The following is a 23,369-nucleotide window of genomic DNA, read 5'->3' as shown; positions in this document are numbered from 1 at the left end:
TTCTCGATCACAAGGTTCCATATTAAAAAAAAGGAAGAAGAGGGGGCCTTTATCAAAAAAAGCTAAGCCCAAAAATAACATTACAACTGTTAAATTTAGCAATCCCATAACAAAAATTTCAATACCAGATACACACAGTGCCCCAACTGAAACACTAGATACCATATTACTGGAGAATATTGGGAAATTGATTAGATCTATCACATTACCATTAACAGAAAAATTAAAAACAATAGCCCGACAATTGGGGAACATAGAAAAGGCAATTGAGGAGATTAAGGCGGGAACCAAGGAATTAGCAATGTCTTTATCAGTCCCTCCATCGATTGTATCGATCTTAAGCAATAATAATCAGAAGGGACTGATTGCTAGAGCTACCAGCCCGGCAAAATTAAACATCCAGCACACGATGCCTCCTCAAAAAATATGTCCAGATGTACAACTCAAAGATAAGGAGGCAGAGGTGGCCATGAAATCCAATACTCAATTAAACCCTAAACAAATTACTGTAACACACACTGAGTGTGAAGATTTGGCAAGGACATCTACTCAAAAAAATCTCAATGTAGACCTTCCTCCAGAAGCAGTCCCCCTGGTGGTGGTCCTAACTGGAGTCCCTCCCTTAGAGGACGGAAAAAGAGAAGATCATAGCCCACTAAAAAACAAAGTTATATTTTGGCTCAGGCAGGAACGTTCTCTTCCCCCAGAGATTAATGGAGAAATCCTTCTTGTTAGGCGTCTCTCCTGGTTAGGAAGTAGGACAAAAGACATCATGGGTGACATTATAACAATCAATTTTAGAGATAAAAGAGCAGTAAGACATATTCTAAATTGTCCTTCTCTTAAACCCTCTAACTCAATTGAGGTACGTGACTTGACCTACTTTTCTCCCAGAGTACATTTCCCTGTTAAAAACAATCCGAGCTTACTAATTCAAAATCAGGATGGGCGCAATAGTCCTCTACCTCAACGGCAGGATATTTATTCCAGGCCCTCCTACAATCGTCAAAATGACTGTGTTACTTACATGCTACAATATCCAGAGGACCATTTAAGGCCCCCTTTTCTAGGTCAGAGAGATCATTCCAACTTTTCTCACCAATATAGGAATAACACGGTAAGGTCTTTCACAGAAGATTACAAACACAGTACTGCACCATCTCACCCTCAGCTTAACTGTTTAATAACTCCAACTCATTATCAGTCCGGTCATCCAAGGTCTTATTTTCAACAGCAGGAGTATCGTCCTTGTCCTTCACTCTGTCATCAGGATGATTACTTCTTACCTCTTTATAATCGCTATGCAGAACTGACAGACCTAGAAGGAGTGGATTGACTGAATTTATATGGAATAGAAAACAATGACATTGATAGATCTCAAAAGTTGCCCTCTATTACTATGGAGGACAATCCTAATACTAATTCTGTCACGCATACGTCTCAGGATTCTAACCTAAAGTTTACCCAGAACTCTTTATTACCTATGGATTTATCATCTAATTACATAATCTCAAATAAAACACAACTTATTCCAAACACAGAACAGAGCCCAAATCTCTGTTTTGTTCCCAGTTCCCAGACATGTTTTGGAGAGGGGACAAAATCTCAAGTAGCAATCTTATTTTGGAACATAGCAGGTCAACGCTCTAAGATTACCAATGATATATGGAGGAACTTCGGTCCCAGGTTTGATGTCTTAGCACTTCAAGAGACCTGGACTGTTGAACCGATACACATGGTAGGTTACAAAACTTTTTTTTCTTCTGCCCAACCTTCCGTCTCAGGTAGAGCGAAAGGAGGATTATCAATTTATATTTCAAACCTTCTAAACATAAAGAAAGTAGTCCCCATGAATCTTGATCCAAACATCCAGTTTCTTAGGCTGACTTTAAATAATGGGGATAGCTTCATCATAGTGAATTTCTACAATAACCTCCTTGAGGCTGAAACAATCACTGTGGTATCTCAGATGCGGTCCACACTAAAAATCAGAATGATGAAGAAAATAAGTGATGCGGTGATTATCTGGGGGGGACTTCAATCTTGGTCCATGCCACTTTATTGATCATAAGAACATATGTGGCATTTTGGATGAATTTGACAATCCAATACCACATTTCAGACACTCAACCTTAGGTAATTACCTAAACCAAACCTTATTTGATCTAGAGTTGGTTCAGGCAAACATCAGAAATGAAAATAATCAAACTTTGGCTCCCACATTTCATGGGAGAGGGTGTTCGACAACCATAGATTACATTCTAGTTTCAAATGTTGAGAGGACTAAAGATGCTGTTTTCACCAGACATTTAGTCCCGCTCAGTGATCATTATCCTCTTAGTATCCCTCTCTCTCTGACTTGCAAACTAAAAAGAGGTTTGGGAACCATTCTATCACAAAATAATTTAGCGCTTACTAGACTGAATGGCTATGCACTTAAATGGGGGAATGTAGAACCTATGGAGGTGACTAAACAAGTGATTGCGAGGGCCAACTCATCCATCATGATTTGCCTTAACCCACACTCAACCCATTCAGAGGTTATTGCAAGTTTCGAATTAATTGTTACGGCAATCAACGAAGTATTGTGGGTGGAAACAAAACATGCTTCAAAAAAACAGAAAGGTTGGTTTAACCATGATTGCACGGTTGCATATTCTAATTTAAAAACGGCGTTGAGAAAAACAATTAGGGTCCCACACGAGATATTAACACTCAGGAAAGCCTATAATCATGTTTTAAGAACCAGGAAAAAAGAACTAAAAATCCAGCTTTGGGAACAATTGCATGAAACCTGTTCCCCAAAAAACATGGCAGCTTTCTGGCAAGTGGTAAAGTCCCCTTTCCTAAATGATTACATACATCAAGCTAAGTTAGATCTAGCGATTGAGGAAAAGGAATGGGTTCTATACTTTTCCAAAACTTTCTCGGCAGGTAAGGAGTCATCTGAACTCCAGGATTTAGATTACCTGAATCCTAATTCTCCGAATGAACCATCCTCAATTTACCCTATTGACTTACAGTTTTCTCTGGAACAGACCGCCTCGGCCTTGAATGCAAGCAAGAACGGGAAGGCACCGGGCCCAGACGGTGTTCCTATCGACCTATTTAAAGACCAAGTGGACCTCTGGATTCCTATTCTAACCAGAGTCCTAAAAGCAACTTGCAATATGGGGCTATTACCATCTTGGTCAAAATCCGTACTAGTCCCCATCTTCAAGAAAGGTGATCGGGACTCAGTATCCTGCTATCGCCCAATCTCTCTTTTAGACTCCCTGGGCAAGATGGCAGGTAGAGTCTTTTTAGAACAATTGCAAGATTGGGCTGAGAAAAGTAGGATCATCTCAGATCTACAGTATGGGTTTCGCCAGGGCCTGGGGACCATCGAGCAGGCCCTAAATCTTTCGCTTTTGATTGATAAGTATGTGCATATTAAAAAAGGAGATCTGTATATGGTTTACGTGGACTTGTCAGCCGCGTTTGATTGTGTTTCCCACTCCAAACTCTGGGTAATATTGGCTGATATGGGGGCCCCTTTGAACTTGCTTACCTTTGTTAGGGAACTTTATGCTAATGCCACTGCTCGAGTCCGTTATGGGGTGGGGGGGGAGTTGACGGACGCATTTCCAGTAGAAAAGGGGGTTAGGCAAGGATGTGTCCTAGCCCCTTTTCTTCTAACATTGTATACAAACGCTCTGGAAAAAGAGATGTTGAAGGGATCCCAGGATCTCCCGATGATAAATAAGCGCCCAATACCTGCACTACTTTATGCAGATGACTCGGTCATATTGGCCCGTACCCCCCGTGAACTTCAAAAAAATCTGAATAGATACTCCACATTCATGGCGAGTCTTGACCTGAGGATAAATATAAGCAAAACTTTTGTCATGAGGTCAAGTTCCTCCCACACAAATGCAAATAAAATGACGGGCATCTACCTGAATAATCAAAAAATAGCTTCCACCCATACATACTCTTACTTAGGCATAACAATGGACCACAAATTATCTTGGAAAGCGGCAGTGGAAACTCGAAGATTACTCTTCCTGAGAACAGTCACAGCCCTTCTCAACTTCATTAGGAAACTGGGAAATAGAGCTCCAACTGAAATTATTCAGATCTATAAAGCTAAATGTCTATCAGTGGCTTTATATGGGGCTGGTCTTTGGGGTTTTGTGAACACGGATACCATCCAGAAAGTTGAAAACTCCTTTTTGAGGTCTCTCCTTTCAGTTCCGGGGAGTACGGGAACTTTCGCTTGTCATCTTGAATTGGGTCTTGTACATGTGGCGGACCTAGCAAAAGTGGAGCCACTTTTGTTATGGCGTAAAATATGGTCATCAGATAAAGCCACCCTTTCCCAGTCGCTCCTGTTGGACTGTCTAGCCCTGGATAACGCTTATAGGTCTAAGTGGCTGCGGCATATTGCAACCTTCCTCCATGATTTGGTCTGGGACAAGTATTTTTACAATCCTACATCAATATGTGAGGTGTCGAGAAAGATCTTAAAAACCAAAGCACTTGCCCATCTGGAGGAGATGAGACTATTGAGCGAAGTTAGTAAACCATCTGTTACTCATAGTCTAATGATTCAATCGGTACCAACATTGCAGCCCTATCTTACTCTTAATATGACAAGCTATGAGCGCTATCTATTGGTAAGACTCAGGATGAATATCTTCCATCGAATAATCGCTTTCCCAGTACAAAACAACTGGGCTAAAATTTTACCTGCTTGTTCTTGTGACCTTATTTCCCCACAATCAACTCTCCACACTGTCCTTTTCTGTAAATTTTTTGCAGAAATTAGGAAAAAATTGCTTGTTCCCTTTTTGAGGCGCACTGGCCACAGACAATGTCGCCCAGCTTTACTCTTCTTGCAGATGTTGGAGGGAGACCTGCTGGTATTTACAGTAGCTAGTTTTTTTAAATCTATCGTTCATCATCGAAAGACCTTAGATCAAAGAGCTATTGAGTCTACCTAATGTTACAATTCCGATAACTTTAACGTCTTTGGTTGTGCTTATAGAAATTTCTTGTAAGATAGAGATTTTTCTTTTAATTTGGAAATAATCGTGTTCCTTTTTATATTTTTAAAGAATTGGGTAATTTTATTGAATGTTTTTATTGTATGCTTTTTTATGATTTATAATATAAATCGAAATAAAGTAAGATTGAATTGAATTGAATTGAAATTGAGTCATGCTGTCTACTCCATACAAGATCCCATAGGTAAGTTTCCAATGGACAGCGATTCTCCTGAACTGCAACATTGATGACCTTGATAACCAGGCCTTCTCCAGTGTAAAACACAACAATTTGTCTTATCAAAGTAAGCTCATGATGTATCCCTTTCTCTCCTCGCCTGACTAAGAAAACAAAGACATTATTCTAGCTAACAAGGACATTTCTTCCACCTGTAACACAAACGTGAGAAAGAATAAAATCCACAGCGCGCATGAAATTCAAACTGTCAATTCTAAAACAAGAGCTTCCAGGGAAAATGCATTTCAGGCCTAGAATTTCAGCTAACATAAGAAAATGGCACATGAGCCTTATGAATTTGCCTAGAAAATAAGACGCTTTCATTTAGTTTTACTACCTACATCTAAATTAACAGGTTCCATAAGCACATTGAATATATGAATAATTGTCAGCTGCACAAACAAATTCTTCACGTTAATGTTTTCAGCTAGTTACATTTACTTTCTACGTTATTTGCTCCATGATATATTCAAATAACCTAAAATACATCATGTTTCATGTTATTACATTTCAAATCTAATACTTCATGTTAATACGACAAAGGAATATATGTGGATACAAACTACACGTGTGATTATAATGCACCCCATCAATTTAAAATGTGTTTTCCACTACATCAATCCCAAGAAGGCTTGTTTTAGAATATTGAGTTTGCAGAATAAAAGTGTGTAATGCTAAGCTTCGTGTGTGGCATAGTCATTAGCAGGCACCCAGGCTGGGGAGGACGCTACAAATGGCGACGAGATAGGGGATAAGTAACCAGAAGAAGGGTCGTGCTCTCCCAGAGAGTTTGCCATGATCCAAGCAAACTGCTTGTGTGTGGCGCGTGCCGCTGTCAAAGTAAGGAATCAACACTTTATGCATGTGGAATAAAGGTGCAACTCCAGCCTCTATAAAACAGTTAAAGACAACAGCAGTGTTGCAAAAAACCTGCATGTCGAAGGCCAAGAACTTGTTTGTAAGGCCATACATAAAGGTACTGCGCTGCCACGCAAGATGAAGTTGTACATTATACAAAGCGATACTGTAAAAAGTACTTACTTACTTTTGTAGATGACGATTCCTTCACCTACCAACCTTGGACTTCTGAAGGGGCCATAAGCTAGCCTTACCGGAAGATCGAAGAGGGTGAGCGCGTTTGTTAATTTATCCAATCTATCAACCTAAGTAACTACCTATTAGGTTTTACATTGTGACCCCAATCCTGATGTGCACTACCTCCTTCTCATCCTTTCCCAGGCAGCACAACTGGGCAAGAATCTATTACCACCATCCAGATGAGGGTGGTAAGAGAGGCATGGTTTCTATAATATTTTAAATTACATCACCAGGCAATTCAGTAATTTGCCCTTTACCTTTTAGGGTTGCCCCTACCACCGCCCCTCTACTACCCCATCCTGAAGAAGACCCACAGGCTGAGGCATAAATCACCCTCTTTTTCCGCAAGTCGGGTCGAAACGTTGTCGCTTATCCCCAGCAGGCCTGCACCATATGCCCCCCTTTTTCCCTGCACAGAGAAAGAAGACGCACCTCTTCATTGCTTCTGAAATTCCACTATGCAAACCAATTGTATAATGTACCTTCACTGGCTAGGCCTTGAAGATTGATTATTAGTCATCAATCATATTACTTTGTATTTGTATGAATTTGTGCCCTGCGACTCTACCCGGGAACTATTCCCTCTTCTTTCCCTTATTCACAGCACACCAGAGCACTTCTCCTTGCACGTTCTTTTTGAGCAACCTTCACCCTTTCTATTTTCTTTTTAATGAGTACCTTGATGAAGTTGAACAATCACCATATGACGATTTTGTGATTAATAAATATATGCCTTTCTTTGAAATCAATTGTTGTTGTACATCAGTATCTTTAATAATTCAGTTTTCAAGTAAACTGCGTTTGAACAACCACTGTTTCTAAAAAGAACTGTATGCAAAAAATAGGTCCAGGACCACCATTCTTTGTACCAATCATTACCCAGGTTCAAGGACTATATTTGGGTTAACTCCATTTATTATAATGGCAAACACAAATGTCAGCATATTCCTATGTATATAAGCATTTCGTCTGGGTATGTGTGTGTATCTAGATATGTGCATTTCTTAGTAGAAATATGTATAATACTTATAATTATAAATATATAGATATTCCTTAAGTCTGCTTAACAAATGTACATATTACTTATGGTTATATTATTCTATGCTTAACATGTATATAGGTCATTGAATAGTTTGCATATACATTATTTTATTAGTTGCTTATGGCTCTCCATTCATTTATCTATCTATCACAATATGTACATTTTATCATAACTATTTATCTACAATTGCTTCACTATTGAATTATTAAAAAGACAAAAAAAAGCATACACAAATAAATTAACCTAAAGTACAGCAACATTTGAAAGTCTGTGTTTATTACATACAACTTAAATATTTATATATTACCTTCCATATACATGTATACCTTCCATGTACCTAGATATATCTATGTATTTATTACTTTACTTCTAATGTAAAAAAAAAAAAAAGTGAGTCTCTCCAATGCACTACCCTATGTTTCACCCTGTACCTCTCTGGAATATTCCTTTACCTCCACTCTCTGACTCATCCCAAACCTCATTCTGCTACCATGATCTCCTAAATAACCCTTTTTAGACTCTGCCTCCTCTATCCCTCCTTGCATCACTCCAAACCTCATTTTACTACTAAGATCTCCCAAACAAAATCTTTGAGCTAAACCCTTCCCTCTTGTATCCCTTCTTAGACTCATCCAACACCTCATTTTATTACTATAATCTCCGTAATCAATTTCCAGAGACTCTTCCCTCTTCAATCCCTCCATTCTCCTTTCCAATCCAACTAACAGACTCACATGTCCACTGCTAAAATAAATTCAGATTTCCCTATACTAATTCACCACTAATCCTTTTTGGGTTCCAGAGTAAAGTGCTACTCGCCAAAAAGTGCTTTGATGCCTTGTCAGGGGTAGTAAGTGCTATATAAGTACAATTACAATCAGTCATGGAAGTGAAACACTTGACTTCTCAACAGTGATGGTGAATACCAAAAATACAAAAACGTCAAAGATGAACTTCCCATAACTCAGGAAAGAGTTATACTGCGAGAGTCTAGAATACCAATTCTGTAGAGTCTACAACAAAAAATAATTGAATTAGCCCACGAAAGACATTGTGCTATTTTTGCCACCAAAAGATTTCTCCAAGACCAAGTTTGGTTTCCATCTTTAGATGGAAGGGTTGGAGGAACGAAAATCTGTAAATTTTGATCTTTTTCTCTTGTTATGCTCGAAAAACATAAGCCAGGTGTCGGCCTCTGACAACTTTAGGGAGTTGGCTTAGAGTGAGTATTTAACATGGTAGCCAATCGCAGTCACTGACCATTGATGACGGGGGCTATATCGGTGCAGTAAACTATTGGGCGGAGAAGAGTGGGAGCTGGATATGGAATTGAAGAGGATCTGTATGGTTTTTGAATTCCATCTGGGGGAGGGTTCAATAGGGGGGGTTGATGGGTTATTCAAGACTGTATTATGTTTGTGGAAGAGCAATGCACTGGAATGCAAAGGGGGAATGGACAGGACTTTGCAGAAAGGGGAGTGGGCTTGGAGTTTGAAGGAAACCTAAATGAGGATTGGCTGGCTGGAGCTTTTTAACAAGGAGTCTAGGGACTGGATGGGACTTTAAACGGTGACATGATGGACATTTTGGAGCAGGTCTGGTGTTGGACCTGTCAGCCCTAGGGTGGTCTCCCCTTCTATTTTTGTATCGTGCCTCATTTTTTCCACCCTCATTTTTATGTTGGACTAGGTCTCCGGGCGCCTTTTAATTGCCAGACAGTGTTAAGGTGCAGGTGCTCCCTTCTCCCAAGATGGCTGCCACAGACCCCTGCTACTGCAGGGTGGTCGTTTTTCATAGTAGCACCCTAGCTGCCAGGAGCTGGCTGGGACCCACAACAATGTTGCGATACCAGCCCGCCTTTTTGTCCCATAGGTAGAGTGGGGAAGCTCCTGGAAGAAGCTGGAACCTTCTAGAAGGGAGGTGGGGTTTTACTTTTGCCGCCTTGGCTAGAGGTCACCTGACCTAGGGCTACTTAAGAGTGGGAGGGAAACTTGTGTGGTGAGTTGGCCATTGGGGTGAAGCAGAGCTGGAAGAATCCACCAGGAGTGTAGGCGGTAGGGCCTAGCCAGGGACTTATGCCTCTGAGAGTGACAGGATTTAGGTACTGCCTCTTAAGTGAGTGAGGTGCCCTGTGAATCCCACTGATCTTGCCCAGTAGTAGGAGGACCCAGAGACTCTCTGCCAACCTGACTAGGAAGGACCTAGTCGCCCTCTCCATCCCTACCCCTGTAACAGAACCCCTTAAGGGCGCCAGATACATCTGCGCCAAAAGACTTCATCTGTCAACTGAGAACTGAAACCTAACTTTAAGAACTGAGACTGCATGACAAGAGCGAGCTGCAAGCCTTGAATGCCAGAGCTGAGACTGCGTGTCCAAGCTGACCTATCAAACTAAATGCTAAGCCGATTGCCAAGTCACCGGGGATCGACCAGCTACTAGCGCTGTGACCCCCGCGCTCCCTGCCCTGGTCTGGGACCCCCGGCAGCGTGCTCCGCTAAGCACCATATCCCCATCCTTAATTTGAGCCCCCCCCTGTGACGACGAAGCCAGTGCACTCACCGCCGCGGCCTGGAGGCCTGGAGAAGTGCCCTGCTGTGTCGTGAGGCCCTGGAGGAGTGCCCTGCTGTGTCGCGAGGCCCAGGAGAAGCCCGGGGCCCCGTCGCTGCCGTCGCAGCCGGGTGAGGAGGTGCGCAAGGTCGGGGCCGAGTTCCCCCAACGTCGTGAGGACGGACGCCTGCTGACGCCGAGACGGAGGTAAGCCCGGAGGCCGAGATCCCCCCTGGTGCGCCCCCTGCTGGTCTGGAAACCACACCGCACTTGGCTGTCCCCTCCGTGGGAATCCCCTCCCCTGCCTGCGTGACGGAGGGACCCCGCCGAGGGATCCTGTCCGTGTCCCCCCTTCTGTAATACTGAGAGCGGTGCTCTGTGAACTGCACCGGAGCATAGGGACCCGCTCCGCAAGTCCGGTCATTCTCCCCGCTGGAAGCTGCCCAAAGAACTGACTGACATTACCCTCGTGTGGCGCTTCACGCCACCGACCCTGCTTCCCCAGCCGGAGCGACAAGGAATGCGAGTAGCGCCTTGTGTTAGATGCTCTACTCGACAGTAATTACATGACAAGGGATGCGAGTAGCGCATTGTGTTACATGCTCTACTCGAAAGTAATTGTTTGCCAGGAAATGCGAGTAGCGCCTTGTGTTACATGCTCTACTCGAAAGTAGTTGTTTGCCAGGAAATGCGAGTAGCGCCTTGTGTTATATGCTCTACTCGACAGTAATTACATGCCAAGGGATGCGCGTAGCGCATTGTGTTATATGTTCTGCACGAAGGTAATTCCATACCAGGGTCACGAGTAACGTGTTGTATTATATGCTCTGCTCGACCGTAATTACCTGCAAATGGTTGCGCGTAGCGCTTTGTTTCAAATGCTTTACTTCACAGGATTAGGGGCCATCGATTACGAGGAGCGCTCAGTTCCACAGGCGCCATGTTAGTGAACCCAATGTGTCCCCGTTCAAGTATTACGCTTAGTTAGACGGCCGGTTCAGGGAAAGACTTTACGTAAGCGCGCACAGCGCTAGAACAAGGTTAGGCACTGCATAAATATCACCCAGAGTGTCGAATGTAATGTTATGATGGTATTATATTTCATGTATTACCTCGTTATTTCCTGAACTGCATCTGACCAGCTAAACTTGGATAAACTTGAAGTATTTGCATAATTTGAACGGTGTGGCGTCCCTTATTGTGTGTGTCCCTAGTCCATGAGAAGCGTGTGGTGTATGGTTGCTTAACACATAGCCCTCTGGTTGCCCGACCGGCTCGCGCCACGCTACCGCCTATAGGGCCTGGTGACCCCAGGTTCCTACATTGTTGGCCAGCGGTGGGATCCTTGGGACTTGTGACCATACAGCACCCTTCCGTGAGGCGAAGGGCGCCACAATTAAACGCCTATCCTACATTTTTTTTGTTCCACAGCTCAGAAACCATTGTTGCTGGATCATTAGTTCCACTGTCCAGGTAGAGAGTGCAAGAAGCCTGGTTAGCTATTGACTGTTGCCTACACCCTAGGAATGTTCTCCTTAGAGTCTAGGTCCCCACCTGCCAGAATGGAATCCCGGCTAGCGGACCTCGAGGGGTACACCGTGAGGCAACTGAGGGAGTTCGCGCAGGAGTTGGGGGTGCCTGGGATGCGGAGGGCCAAAGCGCCGGAACTCCGTACCGCCATTAGGGCATGGGTAGAAGCCCACCCAGATGGGAGAGGGGACGAGGGACAGGAAGCGCCAGATGCACCTCAGGAGGAGAGCGCCCAGGAAGTCCTAGATATCCTGAATGTAGACATGTCCGAGAATGTGCCCCCAGGAAGACGTTCTGGGGCCAGTAGTAAGACAGGGTCTAGCAGGAGCGCGTCTCCAAGGGAGTATGAGGACAGAAGGGAAGAGAGGCAGTTAAAATGGGAGCTAGCCAAACTGGAACAGGAAAGAGAAAGAGAAAGAGAGAATAAGAGATGGGCAATGGAGGAGATGAAGCTGGCGCACGAGCTTCAGTTAAAAGAGCTGGAGCTACGCGCCCTCCAATTGAATGCGTCTAACAAAGACAATGGTGGCAGCATACCCAGGGAACCTCAAGAACCAAAATTGTACCTACCCAAAGAAGTCATAGCCAATTATACACTAGGGGATGACATCATGAAGTGGTTGGAGGCATACGAGGTAGCCTTAACGGCCCATGGGGTACCCGAGAGTAACTGGGGAGGTGGTCTCTACCGGTATATACCTCCCACTGTTAGGGACACCCTGTTATATTTGGCCAAGGCGGATCAGGTTAAGTACGCCCCCATGAAAGAGGCCTTGTTAAAGAAGTTTGGCCTGAACCCCGAGAAGTATAGGCAGAAGTTTCGTGGCAGCCATAAGCTGTCCACCCAGACATGGGTAGATTTTTTTGATTATGCGAGGAAGGCACTAGGTGGTTGGGTGCGTGGCAGCGAGGTACAGGACTACCAAGGGTTGTACGATCTTTTTTTAAGGGAGCACCTCTTGGATAAGAGCTTTCCGGAGCTGCGCCAACATCTGGTGGACCGCAAGCTGAAGGATCCTCGAGAGCTTGCGGAGGAGGCAGATATTTGGGTGAGCACCCGGGTGTCTCACAAGGGCCCCGGGGGAGATGGCTCGAAGAGTGGACAGGGTTTCCCCCAGAAGAAAGAAGGGGGAGATAAAAAGGTGGAGTTCTCGAAAGGTCCCCAAAATAAGTTTGGGAAGGGAGTAGGAACCCCACCCCCGTCCAATTCCACAAGACCCACTTACCCTGACAGGAGTCAGCAGCCAAGGATTGTGCGGTGCTACGAGTGTGAGGAGATTGGACACTACAGAGGAGATCCCAAGTGTCGCAAGCGACCACCAGCCCCATCGGGCGTGAAGAGTCCCGGGGTGAGTAGTATAGTGCTTGGGGTGGAGCTGCCCTTAGATAGGGAAGGGGAGTGGACAGGCCTGACGCTGGTTTCACTCGGGGATAGAGAGATGGTCCCCGTAGTGTCCCTGCCCCCGAACACTGCTAAATATCAGCAGAGGGTGAGAATTAATGGGGAGGAGGTGGAAGCTCTGAGGGACACAGGGGCCAGCATGACCACTGTCGTGCGGCGGCTGGTGTCCCCAGACCAAGTAGTCCCCGAGGATTTCCATCCGGCCATATTGGCTGACGGCAGTTTGAGTCACTATCCAGTGGCTCGTGTTCCATTCGAGTGGGGAGGAGTCAAAGGCCTACTGCGAGTTGCTGTGAGCCCTGCCTTGCCTGTGGGGTGTTTGCTAGGGAATGACCTGGAGCACACCAAATGGAAGGACGTCGAGTTTCACGCTCACACTGAGATGCTGGGATTACCAGGGTGGACTTGCGTGAGCACGCGGTCCATGGCTGCCCGGCATGGAACTCACTCGGAGTTGGAGCCTGGAATCATGGCCCAACCCAAACCCAAACGTGGGAAGAAGAAGGAGGTAGAGGACATGCCCCGTGAGTCGGATGGGGAGGCCGCCGAGGTGCCCCCGGAGTCCGCGGAGGTAGATGTCGTTCCTGTGGAGGACTTGCCGACCCTTGCTGACTGGCAAGTGGAAGGAGGGCCTACCCGGGAAGAATTTTGTCAAGCACAAAGGACGTGCCCCACTCTTGAGGGTATGCGGCGGCAGGCCGACGCTCAAGTGGCTAGTCAGGAACTGGGAGGTTATCATGTGTATTGGGAGGATGGTCTCCTATACAGTGAGCCCAGGGTGCCGGTACATGGATCTTCGAGGGCCATAGTGGTCCCCCAGTGTTACCGGGCCTTCCTGCTGGAGTTAGCGCACAAGATCCCCTTAGCTGGACACCTGGGCCAGGACAAAACCTTTGCACGGTTAGTCCCCCATTTTTATTGGCCCAGGATGAGGATTGCCTCAGACGCCTTTTGCAAGACCTGCAAGTCTTGTCAGGCTAGTGGCAAGACTGGGACAAAGTTGAAAGTCCCGTTGGAACCGCTCCCCGTGGTCGGGACCCCTTTTGAGAGGGTCGGTATCGATATTGTTGGGCCATTGGACCCTCCGACCGCAGCGGGACACCGGTTCATCTTGGTTTTGGTGGACCACGCCACAAGGTACCCAGAGGCTATTCCTCTGAGGACCATCACTGCACCGGTGGTGGCGCGGGCACTGTTGGGAATTTTTACCCGAGTGGGATTCCCGAAGGTCGTGGTGTCGGACAGGGGCACCAATTTCATGTCGGCCTACATGCAGGCCATGTGGAAGGAGTGTGGAGTGACCTACCGGTTCTCCACCCCTTACCACCCCCAGACTAACGGGCTTGTAGAGCGCTTCAATAAGACATTGAAGGGGATGATCCGAAGCCTTCCCGAAGGCTTGAGGCGTAAATGGGACGTCCTCCTCCCCTGCTTGTTATTCTCCTATCGGGAGGTACCGCAGAAAGGAGTCGGGTTCAGCCCGTTTGAATTGCTCTATGGCCATCCCGTTAGGGGTCCCCTCAGTTTAGTGAAAGAGGGGTGGGAGAAGACTTCACAGAAGCTTCCCCGTGACATTGTCAGCTACATGCTGGCGTTCCGCAGCCAGATGGCCAAGCTGTGGAAGGCAGCCACAGAGAACCTGGAGGCTAGCCAGACCGTAATGAAGGAGTGGTATGACCGCAACGCTCGGACGGTCGAGTTGGACGTTGGACAGAAGGTGTGGGTTATGGAACCTGGAGAGCTTTGTGCCCTCCAGGACCGGTGGACTGGCCCGTTCGACATTGTGGAGCGGCGAGGCCAGACCACATACGTTGTGGATGTAAAAAACCCCCGTCAACCCCTCAGGGTGCTCCACGTCAACCGCCTGAAGCCGCACCATGAGCGATCGGAGCTTGCTCTCCTTATGGTGACGGATGGGAGCGAAGAGGAAGAGAGTGAAGCTCTTCCTGACCTTCTTGCGGCACAAGAGAAGGATGGTTCGGTGGAAGGTGTAGTCCTCTCCCCATCCTTGACCCCAGAGCAGCAGAGGGACTGTCGCCATGTCCTGGGACAGTTCGCCTCGTTGTTCTCCCTCACGCCTGGAATCACTCATTGGTGTACCCATGATGTGGACACAGGGGATAGCCCCCCGGTGAAGAACAAGTCTTACCGGCTTTCTGACCGAGTGAAGGATAGCATCCAGTGTGAGGTGGCAAAGATGCTGGAGCTGGGGGTGAAAGAACCTTCCAGCAGCCCGTGGGCTAGTCCAGTGGTGTTGGTGCCGAAAGCGGCCCCACCGGGTACGACGCCAGAACTTCGGTTCTGTGTGGACTACCGGGGGTTGAACTCTGTCACGAAGACAGATGCTCACCCCATCCCACGTGCAGATGAGCTGGTGGACCGGCTGGGAGCAGCCCGGTACCTCAGCACCATTGACCTGACATCCGGATATTGGCAGATTGCCATGGCCGACGGAGCACGGGAGAAGACAGCGTTCTCCACCCCAGAGGGCCACTACCAATTTCGAGTGATGCCCTTTGGGCTCAAAAATGCTCCGGCCACATTCTAGCGGTTAGTGAATCAGGTACTATCTGGCCTGGAGTCCTTCTCAGCAGCCTACTTGGATGACATAGCTGTCTTCAGTAGCAGCTGGGAGGACCATCTGCGACACCTCCAGGAGGTATTGCAGGCGCTGCAACGCGCTGGCTTAACCATTAAAGCCAGCAAGTGCCAGATTGGACAGGGATCTGTCGTGTACCTGGGACACCTGGTGGGCGGAGGTAAGGTGCAACCCCTCCAGGCCAAAATTGAAACCATCTTGGCTTGGGAGCCCCCCAAGACCCAAACAGAGGTCCGAGCTTTCCTCGGCCTCACTGGGTATTACCGCCGGTTCGTCAAGGGATATGGTACCATCGTGACCCCCTTGACGGAGTTGACCTCAAAGAAACAACCTCGCAAGGTCATATGGACAGCTGCATGCCAAGAAGCCTTTGATACGCTGAAAAATGCGATGTGTACAGCTCCAGTACTAGCAACACCCGATTTCAGCAAGGAATTTATTGTACAGACCGACGCCTCAGAGCACGGCATAGGTGCGGTGCTCTCGCAACTCAACACCGAGGGCCAAGACCAACCTGTGGCCTTCATATCTCGAAGACTCCTCCCTCGGGAACGGCGATGGAGCACCAGTGAGAGAGAAGCCTTCGCGGTGGTATGGGCTCTGAAGAAGTTGAGGCCATACCTCTTTGGCACTCACTTCCTTATCCAGACCGACCTCCGCCCCCTTCGCTGGCTCATGCAGATGAGAGGCGAAAACCCCAAGTTGTTGAGGTGGTCCATTTCCCTACAGGGGATGGACTTTCGGGTGGAACATCGGCCCGGAGTTGACCACGCCAATGCTGACGGTCTCTCCAGGTTTTTCCGCCTTAGTGAAGAGAACTCCCTAGAGGTTGGGTAGCTCTCCCCTCTTTCGGCTGGGGGGGACGCATGTTGGACCTGTCAGCCCTAGGGTGGTCTCCCCTTCTATTTTTGTATCGTGCTTCATTTTTTCCACCCTCATTTTTATGTTGGACTAGGTCTCCGGGCGCCTTTTCATTGCCAGACAGTGTTAAGGTGCAGGTGCTCCCTTCTCCCAAGATGGCTGCCACAGACCCCTGCTACTGCAGGGTGGTCGTTTTTCATAGTAGCACCCTAGCTGCCAGGAGCTGGCTGGGACCCACAACAATGTTGCGATACCAGCCCGCCATTTTGTCCCATAGGTAGAGTGGGGAAGCTCCTGGAAGAAGCTGGAACCTTCTAGAAGGGAGGTGGGGTTTTACTTTTGCCGCCTTGGCTAGAGGTCACCTGACCTAGGGCTACTTAAGAGTGGGAGGGAAACTTGTGTGGTGAGTTGGCCTTTGGGGTGAAGCAGAGCTGGAAGAATCCACCAGGAGTGTAGGCGGTAGGGCCTAGCCAGGGACTTATGCCTCTGAGAGTGACAGGATTTAGGTACTGCCTCTTAAGTGAGTGAGGTGCCCTGTGAATCCCACTGATCTTGCCCAGTAGTAGGAGGACCCAGAGACTCTCTGCCAACCTGACTAGGAAGGACCTAGTCGCCCTCTCCATCCCTACCCCTGTAACAGAACCCCTTAAGGGCGCCAGATACATCTGCGCCAAAAGACTTCATCTGTCAACTGAGAACTGAAACCTAACTTTAAGAACTGAGACTGCATGACAAGAGCGAGCTGCAAGCCTTGAATGCCAGAGCTGAGACTGCGTGTCCAAGCTGACCTATCAAACTAAATGCTAAGCCGATTGCCAAGTCACCGGGGATCGACCAGGTACTAGCGCTGTGACCCCCGCGCTCCCTGCCGTGGTCTGGGACCCCCGGCAGCGTGCTCCGCTGAGCACCATATCCCCATCCTTAATTTGAGCCCCCCCCTGCGACGACGAAGCCAGCGCACTCACCGCCGCGGCCTGGAGGCCTGGAGAAGTGCTCTGCTGTGTCGTGAGGCCCTGGAGGAGTGCCCTGCTGTGTCGCGAGGCCCAGGAGAAGCCCGGGGCCCCGTCGCTGCCGTCGCAGCCGGGTGAGGAGGTGCGCAAGGTCGGGGCCGAGTTCCCCCAACGTCGTGAGGACGGACGCCTGCTGACGCCGAGACGGAGGTAAGCCCGGAGGCCGAGATCCCCCCTGGTGCGCCCCCTGCTGGTCTGGAAACCACACCGCACTTGGCTGTCCCCTCCGTGGGAATCCCCTCACCTGCCTGCGCGACAGAGAGACCCCGCCGAGGGATCCTGTCCGTGTCCCCCCTTCTGTAATACTGAGAGCGGTGCTCTGTGAACTGCACCGGAGCATAGGGACCCGCTCCGCAAGTCCGGTCATTCTCCCCGCTGGAAGCCGCCCAAAGAACTGACTGACATTACCCTCGTGTGGCGCTTCACGCCACCGACCCTGCTTCCCCAGCCGGAGCGACAAGGAATGCGAGTAGCGCCTTGTGTTAGATGCTCTACTCGACAGTAATTACATGACAAGGGATGTGAGTAGCGCACTGTGTTACATGCTCTACTCGAAAGTAATTGTTTGCCAGGAAATGCGAGTAGCGCCTTGTGTTACATGCTCTACTCGAAAGTAGTTGTTTGCCAGGAAATGCGAGTAGCGCCTTGTGTTATATGCTCTACTCGACAGTAATTACATGCCAAGGGATGCGCGTAGCGCATTGTGTTATATGTTCTGCACGAAGGTAATTCCATACTAGGGTCACGAGTAACGTGTTGTATTATATGCTCTGCTCGACCGTAATTACCTGCAAATGGTTGCGCGTAGCGCTTTGTTTCATATGCTTTACTTCACAGGATTAGGGGCCATCGATTACGAGGAGCGCTCAGTTCCACAGGCGCCATGTTAGTGAACCCAATGTGTCCCCGTTCAAGTATTACGCTTAGTTAGACGGCCGGTTCAGGGAAAGACTTTACGTAAGCGCGCACAGCGCTAGAACAAGGTTAGGCACTGCATAAATATCACCCAGAGTGTCGAATGTAATGTTATGATGGTATTATAATTCATGTATTACCTCGTTATTTCCTGAACTGCATCTGACCAGCTAAACTTGGATAAACTTGAAGTATTTGCATAATTTGAACGGTGTGGCGTCCCTTATTGTGTGTGTCCCTAGTCCATGAGAAGCGTGTGGTGTATGGTTGCTTAACACATAGCCCTCTGGTTGCCCGACCGGCTCGCGCCACGCTACCGCCTATAGGGCCTGGTGACCCCAGGTTCCTACATCTGGATAACGCTTTTTAGAGAGGGTTTCTATGGGTCTTTACAAAGGAAGGCCTGGCTGGGGCTTTCTAAAGGCAATTTGGAAAGGGTATTAATCCAGTGTTGTGGAAGGTCAAGATGGGGCAAAAGAGAGACTCTCTGAATGGGGTTTTGCAGAGGGCACTGCAAGGTATTTTGATAAAGAACTTTATAGAGCAAGATCTGAATGGAGCTTGGTCTGGATGGGGCTTCTTGCCTGCCAATGTTGGTTACTCTCTTTGTAAAGAAAGGCCATTTATGACTGTGTCAATCACAGGATTCTGTTCATAGGTACTGCTCATGGTTTTGTTACAGAGGTCCCCATCTCTAGTAAGTGCTACTTAGATCATGCTCTTTCTAGAACCACCCCATCATCTCTTTTATTCCTCTTAAAACATTGAATGCCGCAGTCTACAATGATCTACAACTTTACTCTACAGCATTCGGTTGAAAGCGAGTTTCTTTTTTTCTTTACATTCATTGCAAGGAAGAAATTCTTGGTGTGGTAGAAGGCATAGGTTGGTTGTGTCTGTTTCATGGATTCTGCAATGGGACTCTAGGATTCTGCTTCCTCCATCGTGAATTGCGATCTCTGATGCAGAAGCAGGCTTATATTTCAGGGTTCTTCTATTTTTTGTCCCTGGAATACACTTTCTGCATTCAATTTGTTTTAACTAGACTACATGCTTACGACCAGCGAGGAGGGCTTGGGGAGCCGGCCTCTCAATATAAGGTTCAAGATCAAGTAAGCATACAGAGGAGCTGACTGAGTCCTGTACCTCTGCCTTACCTGGCTGTGTAATAAACAGAGAGTGGAAGTGCTGGAGGGAAGTCAGTGTGACTGTTGTGGTTTGTTAAAGCTGATGGTTCTCAGGTAATCAGCATTTTCAATAGCTTCAAGCTCAGTGATCTGCCTAACAGTCATTCCCTGAAGTTATTGTCATGGAAATTCTGGACATCACACCAATTTTCTTCCTATTGTTGCAGCCCACGTCGGTTAAGTATATCACTACCTATATTTGCCGTGCTCCAACAGCACATGGAGGATAACAGTGGTTAAAGGAATCAGGTTAAGGCTTTCATTCGTGCAACCTGTCAATGATACCAAATAATCCTAAATGTTTGCGACAATTGAAATGCATGGTTTCCACTGGTTCTATATTCTATTAGTGTTTGAACATGCACCATCATACTGCAAGATTCAGTCACTTAGCAGCTCGCTTTACTGCCCTCCATATATCTGAGGAACAGTAATGTGACTGAATTTAGGATCACATTGTTTGGCAGATGATTTTCCCCTAAACAAAAACACATTTGGAGCTATGCTTTTCTGAATAGCCCAAAGTCTTGCTCCTTTAGCATCCTGATCACAGCAGCATGGAGGAAAAACACTTTTCTGGGGAAAGCACACACACAGCTTCCACCCCATCAAAACATATACTTCTGGCTCCCAACATGCATGCAGAGCGGAAACCTTGTGATGCTCACGTAATTGTCTGGCGACTGCTGCGCTGTCAAACCAGAGCATAAAAACAGCATTCACAGAGTATCGACTGGGAGCGCAGGGTTATGGTCCGACCAGTGAAACACCCTTTTCCAGAGGACACTGAGAAGGACAAGGGCAGTCAATAGCATGGCCTGGAGCCTGATTCCAATGACGAGGTCGGTCTCAGTCTCGCATCCAGGCTGCTACAGTGGAGCTCTATGCAAGGGAGTAGCCAGACAAATAAAATACCCCCCACTTTGAACTACATCAATGAAATGTCCTAGCAAAGTGAACGATCCCGACCCTTTCTTTTAAAGAGCCAGTGGGTATTGTTACCCAGCGGTAAAAGCTACGGAATGATGCATTTTACAGCATGATTTGAAATGCACATTTACCAGCATTGACTTCTTTCTTTGAATTATTCTCTCCTTTTTTTCTCTCCATCTTTCTTTCTCACATTCCATTTATTTCTTTTGTCCCTTGTCATTCTCCACTCAATCCATTACCCCGTTTTTCTTTTGTTCTGTCTAGTCTTCTTTCAGGTAACTTGAGCATTCTGTACTTCTTTATATTCATGTTTCATTTTCTTTCCTGCCTTTCATCTTTCCTTTCCTTACTCCCATTCTCACATTCTTGTTCCTTCCTTTCATCTTATCATTCTTCTGTCCTTTCTTAGCCCTTTCTCTCATCCCTCTTTCTTATTGAATTCCTTTCATTTGCTACTTCTTTATTTTCTTTTCTTCCACCGCACTACCACCCATCTCTCATTTCTTCTTTGCATTATTTCATTCTATTTCCTGCTGTCTTTTCTTTCTCTCCTCCTATTTTTCTTTCAGTTTTTTCCTTTTTCCTTTGTGCTACCCCCTTTTCCAAGTTTCATTATTTTCTTCTGCCTCCCATTTTTTCACTTTCCAGCCTTCTCTCATTCTTTCCATTCTTCGTTTGTGCCTATGCTCCATCCTACTTCCTTTTATGTTTCTTTCTTTCTTTTCTTATTTGCCTTTTTCTTTCCTTCCTTCAAGCTATTTCGTTGTATTTGCCTCAAACGTATTTTTCTTTTATATTCAAAACATTTCTCTTCCATTCTGTCACCATTTTAAGCTTTTTTTAACCCCTCCACCGCTTCCCCATCCAAGAGTTGAACTTATTCTTCAAGAATTTATAGATCATTCCTTCTACCTTGCAATGATCTGCCAGCCAGAGAAAACAACAAAGAAGCGCCCTAAATCAATCTAAACTGCTCTATGCCTGCTAAACTGGGGCCTGAAAAATAGAAAAAATGCTTAATTGAATGAACACAGTTCTAAGCAATATTCAATTCTGAAAATATTCCTATCAATTGTAATGCCATTCTCGACTTGTGGGCCTAGGGGATCTATTCTGTTTGATACGAGATAAGAAGACAAAGGCCTGGCATTAGATCATTCATTAATTATCTGAAGAAATAGCCCCATATGGCACAGGTATAATCTTGAACGCCTGAGTGAGTATCTTGTGCTGAGCCCAGGAAGACAAGTTTCTTATCCATCGCAAACATGCTCCTGTTTTATTATAATGATTAATTTTGTCAGCTGTGTATAATCAGGGCTCGCTGTGTTTTTATTTCTTGCTATTTTCAACAATGCGCATGGACATTTTAAGGATTTTGGGGGCCCTCTGCCAAAAGTAATCTGGGGGCCCCTGTTCAGGACAGCTTTGAATTTACGATCCAAATTCAGCTCTTTCATGCCCTCTCTTGCCAGGTGCATAGACACACTGATCTAATTCTAAGCATGGTTTCATCTAATATCGAAGGATAGTGACGTGGTTTTTCAATATTAAACCAACAGTTCACTAATATTGTAGCAAATAATCGTTTTGACCCCACCCATTTTTGTTATGTGAAGTCGTCTTTTGATGTAAAAGAAACTTTCAGGCACATGCATCAAAGGAAAAACCGGTCGCAAACGTGCAGATTCTCAGAATCTGCCCTTTTGCGACCGGTATTTTTGCATTTGGGATGCATCATCCCAAATGCAAAAATCGCAATTTAAGGAATCTCTAAATTGCGATTACTTAAATTGCGATTGCATTTAAGGAATCCCAAATAGAGATTCCTTAAATGCAATGCATTAAAGTTAAAAAATTTGCGATTTGGCTAATAGGGGGAGCAAATTACCATGAAGTTGAACTTCATGGTAATTTGCAAAAACTTTGAAAAATGCACTTTTGTGCATTTTTCTAAGTTACATGTTGCACACACACATGCCCATGCCCTTAGGGCATGTGTGTGTGCAACATATGTGCACATATGAATTTCAGGGGTGCAATAGGGTGTCATTTTGATACCCTTGCACCCTTGAAATTGCATGAGCAATTTGCGAATACCTACTGGTCCTCGCAAATTGCTCATGCAATCTCCAAATCATTCCTATGGGCCTGGAGGCCCATAGGAATGAATGGGACGGCATTCCTTAATTGCGACTCGCAATTTGCGAGTTGCAATTAAGGAATGTGTAGGAATTGCTTTTTTTATAGCGATTCCTACATGCATAGGCTTTTATCGCAATTAAGGAATCGCAAAAGCCTACGTTGATGCATGTGCCAGTTTGTTCCTAGATGTTCTATGGTGTTGAAAAACATAAACATATCACTGCAAAATGTCTCCTATAGACGCCCATATATCACCCACATTAAAAAGTAAACTGAAGAAAAACGGTATTTAAAACATTCTTTTTTTAAAATGATTGAAAGTTATCAGAGTACGAGTCTCTACAGAACAGAGCTGGCTCTATCAGCCCCCCCAACCCTCTCAAGGGCTGGGGGTCTAGACCCGCTTTGCCCATGCCTTAAAACGCCTCTGATAATACTACATTTATTAAAGAACAAAATATAATTGAACAATATTTTAAAAAAAGTAAAATAAAGGGATAGAAAGTACTTACACAGAATACAGCCTGCCAACGTTATTTCCCTTTGACTGAAATTTTAGCACTGGGCATACTTTTTCTGGTTTTATTTTGTTGCAGTGTGTTTCATAAATGACCACAGGAATAAAACACACCAAGTAAATGTTTGGGAGAGAAACAAAAAGAAATGGAGTCGAATTTTTGGGATGAATATATATTCAGAGGAGGGGACTGAGACGGAAAGAAGAGGAAGGACTTAACCCCTTCTGTGCCACGCCCTTTCCCCCTCCTGTGCCGGCCGTTTCATTAGTGGGCGGGTTTCATGACGAGATAGTCTCGTCATGGGCACAGCGCGACC

This window comes from Triturus cristatus, chromosome 8 (assembly GCF_964204655.1).
Source record: "Triturus cristatus chromosome 8, aTriCri1.1, whole genome shotgun sequence".
Taxonomy (NCBI): Eukaryota; Metazoa; Chordata; class Amphibia; order Caudata; family Salamandridae; genus Triturus; species Triturus cristatus.
Note: the sequence above shows the minus strand (reverse complement) of the source record.